Genomic DNA, 12091 nt, shown 5'->3' with positions numbered 1-12091 from the left:
GACAATGACAGAAGTCTGAGTAGTCTTCGATAGGTTTGTTGATAATTCCGGATATACCAAATAAGAGTTCATTATTATTTTTAATATCGAGACAGTAGCCTCAAAATTGTAGATTTACTTGCTCCCATATCCACTGAATATTTATTGGTGCAGGTAAGAGATATTATAAAGTTATTTCTAAAAATTGTTTGAGAAGTAGATTCTTAAAAAAAAAAAAAAAAACTTTGATTTTGTAGATTGAGAATCCAAGTAAACACTTAGCAGATAAAATCAATGCCATTCAAGTAATATGTATGTAAATAATAAATTTATGTGGATTATTAAAAGCTCTAGTTTAAGGTAGGATTAGAACCAGGAAAAATTGTGTAATAAAAGTGAGAAAGAATTTCTTAGGACATAAAGTATGTGTAAGTGGTCTAAAATGCTAAGGAAAAGAGATCAGTTGAATCCAACAGTTTGTAAACAAGATGAAGTACAGACAGTCCCTAACTTACGAAGGTCCAACTTACGGGGTTTTTTTTGTTACTTTGCGAAGGTGTTCCTACAACCAGTTTCTCATTTTTAGTACAGTATTCAGTAAATTCCATAAGATATCCAACACTTTGCTATAAAATAGTCTCTGTGTGAGATGATTATGTACAACTGTGTGCTAATGAAAATGTTCTCAGAATGTTTAAGGTAGGCAAGACTAAGCTATGTTGCCTCAGGAGGGCAGGCACAGTAAATGCATTGTTGACTATGATAGATACAATTTACAATCGGCTTATTAGAATATAACCCCCTTGTAAATCAAGGAGCATCTGTATATTGTTCCAATAGACTGGATGCATCGGTGATGGTGAAAACACATGGAATGTAGATGCAGATGTCCATTACATAATATAAAAGGAGAAAAGAAAAATGTTAAGGCTGAAGATATACAATAACAAGTTGTTGAAAAAGAATCAAATATGGTATTATCCATGAATGAATGCAATTCTAGGCATGTGGTACTTAATAACAGAGGATAGTAGAACGAAGATACCCTCTAAGAAATTCTCTGTATTCCAAATATAATCTTCCTCACCTCCACTGTGGAGTAGTTGTTCAGTTTCTCCTTGTTATTCAGGATCACTGACCTCAGCCAGCACTGTAACTTCCTTTTTTGGCTGGTGATTCAGAGGCATAAGGAGCCCTGAGTAGACAGGCAGTACGCTTAACCTTCAGTTCAACAGAATCACTGTTGTATCTCCTCATGGAAGCATTCTTTACTTTGGAACTAAGATCTCTTGGTCCGTAGATCATAAAGGCACAGGAACAGAAAGCAAACATTTTTGTAGTGAGTCACCAGGGATAAGACTGAGCGATGCCAATTCCGTTTGCACACTTTGATTCTTGAACCTGTGAATCCTGGCCATAGGAGAAACAACACCATGCATTGGATGCTGATTCTGAGCATATACAACATTCTGGGGAATCTTGCTCTTGCCCTGCAAGGTATTGCCAACTGACTGGCATTGTAACTAAATACTCAAAAGGCCCGCCTTTGCACTGTTATGTCAAGCCAGTTGTTTCAGAACAGTGGACTACATGGTAAAGCCAGTGAATGTCATGAGCATGGGCCCTTTGCCACACTTCGTTTGCCAGGTAGTGAGTTCCTTGTTGTGTGGAATACAATGATGGTAGATGTGGCATTCTGTAAGTCCACAGATGGTAGTTTTTGGCAGAAGCATTGTGTGCAGAGAAGGCAAATCCACATGCGAAGTGTTTATTCCAGTAAGAACAAAATGCTGCCCTTTCCATGGTGAAAGAAATCATCTAGTCATGGTAATCACCCAAAGGAATGGTGTACCATCAGAGTCTCAAATTTGGCCTTTGCTGCTGGCAGATGATGCACTCAGCTGTGGTTATTTCCAGGTCAACTGGTGGGTATGGAAGTCCACGTTACTGGACCCCTGTGTAACATTCCTATCTGCCAACAGGCTACATTTTTCATGAACCCATTCTAGATGACAGGGTTGGTTGAGGAAGAAAGCTAAATGATATACACTGAATGAATGATGCTATTCAGTTTATTATTAACATCGTCTCTTGAGGAGGTCACCCTTTGAAAAACATTCACAAGGGACATAAATATCTTCATTTTCTTATTTTTGCCCATTCAGAGAGGTTTATCTGCATCTCTTCCCCATATGTCCTTGTTACCAGTTTTTTAATAATGTTCCTTTCAAATCACTAGACATCCAGCCAACCACTGGCCACAGACAGTGAATTAGTATATCATCACCTGTCTGGCCATTTCTGCTTCAAAGCGAAGCAAATGACCAGTGATATATATCAAATGAAAACAATGTCAAAAACTTGTAAGTCTCTATGAACAGAACTTTCAGTAACTCATTGATTCCATTCTCATATAAAGGCTTACTATACCACAATTAAAATCATTTTATATATAAATATTGATTAAGTGTAAAAAGCATTTTTGTATAGCTTCATATATATCAAGTGTGATTTATCAATCATTTTACATAAATATTTTCTAACATTTCTATGAATAACATTATTCATTTTATAATTAAAAATATGAAATACAAACAACAACAATAACAACAACTAGTTCATCAATCCAATATCCCCCTTCATTTCTTGCCCCTTTCCCTTCTGTTTCATTGCTAAACTTCTTTAAAGTATTTTACATACTCACTGCTTCTACTTTACCTTTTAGGTACTCGCAACTCCACAGAAATCTGTCCTGTATTCACATGAAGTATCTGAAATTTTTCTAAACATGTACACTACTAACCTCTTGACATTAAGCATTCACTGGAGAATGCTTCGTTTATCTGTCCTCTGAATACGATTCTATACTTTGTGATTTGCCTCTTCTTTTAAATAGTTTATTCTCTTATTTTCTATGAAAGCATAATTGCCTGATTTTCTTTTTACTTTTCAATTTTATTTAAGATTATTTGGTAAACTCTTCTTTCTTTTGTTGGCGCTCTCCCAAACTCTGATTTCACTTTCAAGTCCTTCTTTTCATTTTATGGGATAAAACTGTTGTAGCATATTTAGTTTCAAACAATGTATGTTTGATGAAAACCAAATATGAGGGGAAAGTTCGTACTAGTAAACAACTGGGAGAAAGTTTGAAGCAAAAAAAAACTATGTATGACAATGCTCAGTAAATAAATGCTCTTTTATTTTTTCCCTCTAGTGTTTGATAGTGACCATTCATTAATAATACTTTTCACAGAGATTCAAATTGTAGGAGCTATTATTTAGTTGATAAAGATAGTTTTTTTGTTTGTTTGTTTTTGTTTTTGTTTTTTGTTTTTTGTTTTTTTTGCATTGTAGAACTTACTTTATATCTAGGGAGCTTGTGCTTAGAATTTTTAATAGTCACCTTTTTCTGGCCTCATTATTGCCAGTGTAGAGGTTAGGGCAGGGGAACAAAGGGAAACTTTTGTGCAATTATCTGTTTATAATAACATTAAATCAAATGAAGAAATTAAGAAAATCAATACTAAATTCAACTGCTCATGGTAAGTTCTATAAAGTCTATATCTTTAATAATCCCTCTTTAGTTGGTTTAAAAACCAGTGTGATGACCACATAAATAAATATGTTTTTGTGGATATCTGTATTTCTTTGAGGTAAGTTGGGATGCCAATGTGTTATATTTGATTTTGTAAATACTGTGGTGAATATTAGCCAATTAAATGAATGAAGAACATAAAAGTTGCATAGTTCTGTAATCGTTGGGTACAAGAAGCTTCTCTGGATAGTGTCAGCTTCTTTATATCAAGTATATGTTCCCAGATGTCCTGAGACAGTATCCATTTAAGCATGAAGCTTCATATGCCAGAATTGAGAGCTCTAAACTAGATGGATTAAAAAGTTAAAAAAAGATGTAGACTACTATGAATATAATTGTTTATCTTTTGTTTGATTTCTTTGTATTGCTGTACATTTAAAATGAATAGCCAACATTTAAAATAAAGCCTGTATTTAAAATATTTAAAATATCAAGTTGTATACGTACTCTGACAGTGTAAATCATATTCCCAGGTTCAGCTAAAATAATCATCATAAACAATGCTTTCTTTTAAATAATTAAATCTAAAAAGTACTGATATTTGATGATAGGCATGATACTCATTTAAATTATTTTTAAATTAATAGATTGTTCATTTAAATTGAAAGCAAGAGAACAGACCCTTGCTCACCAGATCTCTTTTTATGTGCCGTGCAGGGAGTATGGGCAGAATTAGAACTGCTTTCAAAGATTTGCAATTAATCTCACTTAGATTTTTCCTGAAGAGGTAAACTGTAAGTTCATCACAAAATGATTCAGAATGCAAATATGTAAGACCCCTGAAAGGGACAATGTCATCTGGCTCAAAGAGTCAATTTGTGACTCGTAGTAAATAAAGACCTGGGAGATGCAGGATAGTGATATCTCCGTAGCCCCTGATGTGAGAGAAGCAAATCTGGCCTTACCAAGACCTGCTGCTCCCTCTAAACAGAGTTCCCCTGCAGTCAAAATATGTAAGAATGCTGAGCTCCAGCCTGGCCTTATAACCATAGATCTTGTTAACGTTTCATCAGTTTAAGCTTCAGAACCCAGAGAACTATTTGATCTCGCTTTGATATTTCTTCTGCATGTGACAGGTTTGGGTTTCAGTATCTAGCTAGGCACTGCAGAAATAACTACCCTCAAAAACTCAGTCATAAATAATTATTCAGATCTTCAAAAGATTTTTCATTTATTCTCTCATGACACTTATATCAATGTCATGCCTTCCTTAATAGGGTTAACAAAACACATTATTGCCAGTGCTTACCATTTAAATTTTCATTCTCATTCCTTTATTTCTCAAGGCATTTGAATTGGTCCAGATTTTTTTAATTGCACCATTTTGAACCTATATATGAAAGAAGAACTTAAAATACATCTCTTCTTTCAACCATTTATTAAAAAATAAATATTGTTTCAATATTAGAAAAAACCTGGAAGGAAGGCAGAGTTACATACATTTAAGGAGGACATAGTGTTTATTTAAAAATTGTTGGACTACATTGTGTAGGTAATGAATAGTCCCCGATGGCCCGTGAGCAGCGGAATGGCTAGAATACAAAGATTACACAGATTTCATTGCCAGAGTTGAATTAAAAGAAGAAAGTACAGAAGAGACATTAATCTCTAGATACTGGTCTTAATTCTTCATCTTCAATTCAGTCCCTAGCCAACAGAATTCCAGTTTCTAATTTTCTCTTTACAGAATGAATTGTTGTTAAGATTATCAGTGAGTTCATAATAGCAAAATAAAACGTATTTTCTTCAGTTTTAATTCTATTTGATGCAAGTATAGTGTTTGCTTTCCATGTGATTCTTCCCTCTCGCAGTATTCATTTGATCATGTATTTTTGTTTCATTTCCTGTCTTTTTATTGTCCGCTTTCTTTCACAATTGTTTAAATATTTGCCATCATTTTGTACCCTTATTTTTTTTAACTTGACTTTATATTTTAGAGCAGTTTTAAATTTACAGTTTCCATGTGACATTCCTTCCCCTTAGTATCTACTATTATCAACATCTTGAAATAATGTCGTATATTTATTACAAGTGATGAACGAAAATTGACACACTATCATTAAACAAAATTGATAGTTTACATTAAGGGCCACTCTGCTTCATATATTCCATGGTTTTGAAGAAATGTGTGATGACATGTACCCATCATTGTAGTCCATACAGCATATTTCACTGCCCTAAAAATCTCCTGTGCTCCACCTACTCATCTCTCCCTGCCTGTAAAGCCTGGAACCACTGATTTTTTTTTACTATCTCTGTAGTTTTGCATTTCTATAATGTCATGTAGTTGGAATCTTACAGTATGAAGCCTGTTCAGATTGACTCCTTTTACTTAGTAAATATGCATTTAAGCATCCCTCAGGTAATTTTTTTTTTTTTGAGGCGGAGTCTCACTGCATGCCAGGGAGTGACAGCAGCACTTGGCTCCTGTAGCCTCCTCCTGGGTTCAAGTGATTCTCCTGCCTCCAACCTGATAATTGGGATTACAGGTGATTATCCATCACCACACCTGGCTGATTTTTGTATTATTTTTATTGGAGATGCAGGACACCATATGGTGGTCAGGCTGGTCTGGAACTCCTGACCTCAAATGATCCTCCCGCCTCAGCTTTGAGTGCACTGGGATTACAGGCTGAGCCACTATGCCTGGCTTCTTCCAGGTATTTTTCATAAGCTTGATAGCCCATTTATTTTTGTTTCTGAATTACAATTCATTGTGTGGCTGTACCACACTTTATCCATTTACTTATTTGAAGAGCACCTTGCTTGCTTCCAAGTTTTAGTATTTATGAATAAAAATAATATATGTCCCTCTTTTTTAATCATCATATTTTCTTGCTCCTCAGGACTACAGATTCATTGCATCTCTTCTCAATTATTTACTGTCCCTTGATGAAGTACTATATTTACCTTTATCAAGTTTTGTATTTTTAATATGTTTGCCACAAAGAAGTCATACAAGTATGACAAAATTAATCTCCTTAAGCCAGAATTCATCTTCTTGTAGCTAACCTGACATCCTCAGTCCTCATTTCTCAGATCTACTACGCGAATACCTTATCCCTGGTCACCCAGGATCAAAGTTAGACACTCTTTAGCTTTCTTTCTCCATTCTTATACCATCACCAAATCATTTAACAATATTGGCACAATATTTTGTTTCTACATCCTTTTTTCACCCTTACAACCTCTGACATAAACTTTCAAAATATTCTATCTAAAGACTTGGTCTTCCAGGCTTTGTTTCTTAACTCTTAACCCAAAGTCTTTATGTAGCCAGATTTAGCTTCTTAAAGTGTAAATCTGTTCATGTTATTGCAACAAATGCAATATTGCAAAAATGTCTATTTAAAAATAGCCTAAGTTAAAATTATTTTTTTTTTATATAGCGGGCCCTTTATTATCTGACACTAGCTGACCTTTTCAGACCTAATTCTTACAACTGACTCACAGATACAACAAATTTCTATAAATTTCTTTACCAGGCCTATTTCTTCCTGCTTGTGTTTTTGCATGTGTTTACTTTTATCCCACTCAACTGGAATGTCCTTTATCTTATTTTGCCTCTTAGTAAAATCTAACTCTTCCATTAAAATTGTAAAGAGACTACTTTTGAGGATTTCCCCTAAATGTTTTACATAAAATTTTTATTTCTCTCCTTTGTGATACCTAGAGTTTTTAACATATGTCTCTTTCAGTCTTTTCATATGCTGTTAAAATATTTTACACGAATATTTCACCACCCTATAGTGTTTACCTCAAGAACTGAAATCATCATGTGTCTTCTGAATTTGACACACATACAAACCCGGCAAATTGAGTTGCCCATATTAATAAGTGACTGAATTACACAACTGAAACGAGTCATTCAAGGGGAAATTTATCAGCGTTTATACTAAGAAGGTTGTACATAACAGATCTATCTTGCTTCATTTTTCTGGTCTGTGGCCCATAAAGAGATACCTAGGACTCTCAAACGTCAGAAGAATGAAGAATTAGTATTCAAATATCAGCATGAGCAATAAATGAAATTTCTAAATACTCTACCATTTAATGTCAAGTTCCTGAACTATACAGGTCTGCAGAAACCTCTAAAATCATGAAACATTTTCAATCAAGTAATGGATTCTATAATCTATTCTCTGAACTTAATAACCTTAATGAATATGTGATTAGCATGCACCTATTTTTCTGGCCTAAGACAAAAAACATTTTTTCATTTTGTTAAAGTAAAAGCTGCTTTAATCAAAATTTAAAAATAAATTTTTTTTTTTAAAGGACACTTTAAAATGCTGACAACAGCTGATTAAGTCTGCTACAGAAACCTTTTCATTATTTTTATTTGGAAAACTCAGAAATCACTATATTTCACTGGTAAGAATTCTGATGTTAAAGCCTTTTTTTAGTGTTTTGTAGAATTACTTTACCTGAGTGACCCCACTCCACAGCGATTTACAGACTCACCAGTTTTATACATTTATAATAACATAGATATACACAGTAACATTATCAGTCATCCCTTTCTTGGAAAAATATTTATGTAAACTGCAGGTCAATAATGTTAATGAAGGTTTCTACATTCATTGAGAAAACTGTTTTTGACTTCAAATGATATATACTTTAGTCCGTATCTAATTCATCTTTTCTATCTGCAACTTACAGATTTATAAAAATAAATAATCTCAAATCATTTAAATGAAAGACAATGTATGTATGCCCATATCCGTATGTATTCTGGGGCAGGTGACTATCAATACTCCCTTTCTTCTAGAATCATATGCTCAAGATACTTTAAGAAAGGCATATCATGATGAATTTTTCCCATAGTTTTGTTGAAGCCAACTGGGAGTGCACTTTTGTTCTCCTGACACATTTGTGGGTCAGGTAGACACGTAGGGGCTGGCTACCTAAAACCAACTAATCACTAGGTCTGTTTACAATAAAAAGACATTTCAAGGTACATTTCTGCTATATGAATTCCTGACAATTTTTTCTGTAAGAGTAGCCTCTTTTAACATACAAATAGTTTCCTTTATGTAGAAAGTGGATATAATGCCAAAGGGAGTATATCATATCTCTATTTAATAATTACATATAAAAATTTTTATTTACTACTTTCCTTGCTTTCAGTCTCCCAGTCTCGTCTCTAGTTGGATTAAAACATTTGTAGCTGCAGCCTAGCCAACATAGTGAAACCCTGTCTCAACTGAAAATACAAGAAATTAGCCGGGCGTGGTGGCAGGAGCCTGTAATCCCAGCAACTCAGGAGGCTGAGGCAGGAGAATCCCTTGAACCCAGAGGCAGAGCTTGCAGTGAACGGAGATAGTGCCACTGCACTCTAGCCTGGGTGACAGAGTGAGACTCCATCTCAAAAAAAAAAAAAAAATCAGCAAATCAGCTGTACAAAGAACTGTGTAAATATGGCAATAAGAAGGGTTTAAGTAAGCACATATATATGTATATATATATTTATATATTTATATACTTGTATGTATTTATATATTTATATTTATTTATATATATTTACATATTTATATATTTAATTGTCAATTCTTGGAAAGTCTCTGGATTCCATATCTCTCTACATTTTAAAAACACAAAAATGATTTTATTCATGTATCCATTGTTCCATTTTTACTAGAAAATATTTTTTTCTATGCTGTCAGAGATTTTTACTTGAATCTCCTTTCATTTATTTGTTCTTGGTTTTGTGGTGATAGGGGTTGGATATTTTTTATTTATTTTATAATTAAATCTATGTAAACCATAAAGCCCTCAGTGCAGTTGGCTTGAATTAAGACTGTGGGTTATTTTATCAAGTCATAATTTTACTTTCCCCTGAATTGTCCATGCATTCGAATATTGCTTATAAACAAAAAGGCTTTGTTTCTCCTAAACAAATAAAATTCTATTTGTGTTTATATTTTTATATGTGCTGTTATTTCTTGGGTTTTTCAAAAGTTCTGAAACTTTCTTGGAGACATATTATAATTCTACTCCTTGTTACATTTTGGCATAAAAATTATTCTGAGGTATAGTGATCTTGCCCCTTTAAAGATATTTGCCCTCAAATTGTAGAGACAAGGTCAGTATCTAGATGTATCTTATTAAGATAAAAATAAGAATCGTATCAGAAGTTATCAGGACCTAAAGATGACTGGTGGCAAAATGCATGTGGATAGACGTTTTAGGGAAGATATCCAGGCAGCAGTGAAATGATGGCATTGTCACTGTGTGTCGTTTAGAAATGCCTGCATTTTCTAATATTTCAAAGCTTAATGAACTTTGTTCATTATTTTACAAAACAGTATCATATATGAAACAGATAGGGGTGGTACTTCTATTAAACTTGTGTATTACCATGCATTTATATCTTTTTCTGTCTTCCTTGCAGCCTTCCATGACCCTCAACCTAGTGGAATTTTGAAATTACTTATTTTGTTCAAACTTTTCATTTTGCCACTGAAGTATAGGAGGATTCAATGACACAGTTCAGTTCTCACACACACAAAAGAATGTCCTTCTACTCTCTTCTCTGCTTAAACCACACCAAACACCAAAAACCTACTAACTAACTAAGTAATAACAAAGAATAAAACAAACATAATAGTCTAGTTCCTAAGTACACAGGCTCTGGAGCCAAACTGCCACTGAAATATTTTATGACTTTTGATAATTTGTGTTTTGGTTTCATAATCTGTAAACTAGGCTAATAAAAGTACCTTTTATAGTACAAATTAATGCTATGAAAATTAAAGCTTAATAATCATAAAACTTTTCAGAATATGTTTTAGTTCATTGTAAGTGCTGTATGGTGTTTATTAAGTAAATTTATATTATAAAACATAATACTTATAAAAACGTGCATAGAATATACTCATATAATTTAGTAAACAAGTATGAAATAAACATCCATGTATCTATGTAACCTTAAACAAATTCAACAGATAGAAAATTGCCAGGACCCCAGATATAACTCCAACACTACCACACATCTTCTCAGTGATAAATTCCTTTTTCCTCCTTGTGTATCTATATAATAGCTACTAATATTAATAATAATATTAATATTAGTATTATTAATTAATTATTAATTAGTAGTAGTAGTATCATCATGTATTCTTACAGAATCATTTTCTCACTTTCCTTTACATTTTTGCAACTTATGTGTGCAATCCAAAACAATATAGTCCATTGTCACTCTTTCTGAGAGATACATAGAATAAAATCATATTGTATCTTCTTGAGGTCTGGAAATGTTATTTCAGGAGTACATTGCCTGTTTTTAATGATAGGTAGGGTCATATTGATATGTAGTATCTATTATACGATTATACGTCATTTTGTTTTTTCAATTTTTCTATTGTTATTAGACATTTGAATTATAACCAGTTTTGCTGTTATAAACCAAGACCGGTGCAGATTTTTTTTTCACATGAAACTGTAGTATATGAGTATAAACTGTAGTATATGAGAATAAGTGAATTTGCTAAGCAATATGGTATGCATATTTCAACTTTACTAGATAATAGCAGGTTTTTCCAAAGTATCTTTACCAATTTATACTTTCAAAGCAGATATGTAAAAGTAGTCATTGTTTTACATATTACTACAGATAAACTTCTCTAAAACTTGTTAACTGCGAACAACCATAGTGATTTATCATTCCTCACATTTTCCATGGGTCAAGGATTAAGGAGCTTCTCAGCTGGGCAGTTCTGGCTCAGAGTTACTCATTAAGTCACAAGCAAACATCACCTGGCACTAATGGTCATATGAAAGCCTCACAGGAGTTAGAAGATCTGCTTCAAAATTGATTAATTCACATGGCAGATGAAAAGTGAAAAATGGCAGGCAGGGCATTTGCCAATGGCAGGCAAATTGGTGGTGGCTGTTATCTTGGTGGCCAACTTTCTGTCCACATGGGCCTCTTCAATTTCCTCATGAATGGCATGACAGGCAGCTGGCTTTCCCCAGACTGAACAATCCCAGAAAGGAAAGCAGAAACTGAAATGTCGCCGGGCGCGGTGGCTCAAGCCTGTAATCCCAGCACTTTGGGAGGCCGAGACGGGCGGATCACGAGGTCAGGAGATTGAGACCATCCTGGCTAACACGGTGAAACCCCGTCTCTACTAAAAAAATACAAAACAAACAAACAAACAAACAAACAAACAAACAAAAACTAGCCGGGCGAGGTGGCGGGTTCCTGTAGTCCCAGCGACTCGGGAGGCTGAGGCAGGAGAATGGTGTGAACCCGGGAGGCGGAGCTTGCAGTGAGCTGAGATCGGGCCACTGCACTCCAGCCTGGGCGACAGAGCGAGACTCCGTCTCAAGGAGAAAAAAAAAAAAAAAAAGAAACTGAAATGTCACTTAAAACCTAGTCTCAAAGGGCATAAATTACTTCTGCTATATTATGTTGATATACAGGCTAGCATGATGCAATTCAGATGGCATTACACCAAAGTATTAATGTCCAGGAAGCGAGGCTTACCAAGGAAAATCTTGGAGGCTGGATAT

Source organism: Papio anubis, chromosome 1 (genome assembly GCF_008728515.1).
Source record: "Papio anubis isolate 15944 chromosome 1, Panubis1.0, whole genome shotgun sequence".
Taxonomy (NCBI): domain Eukaryota; kingdom Metazoa; phylum Chordata; class Mammalia; order Primates; family Cercopithecidae; genus Papio; species Papio anubis.
Note: the sequence above shows the minus strand (reverse complement) of the source record.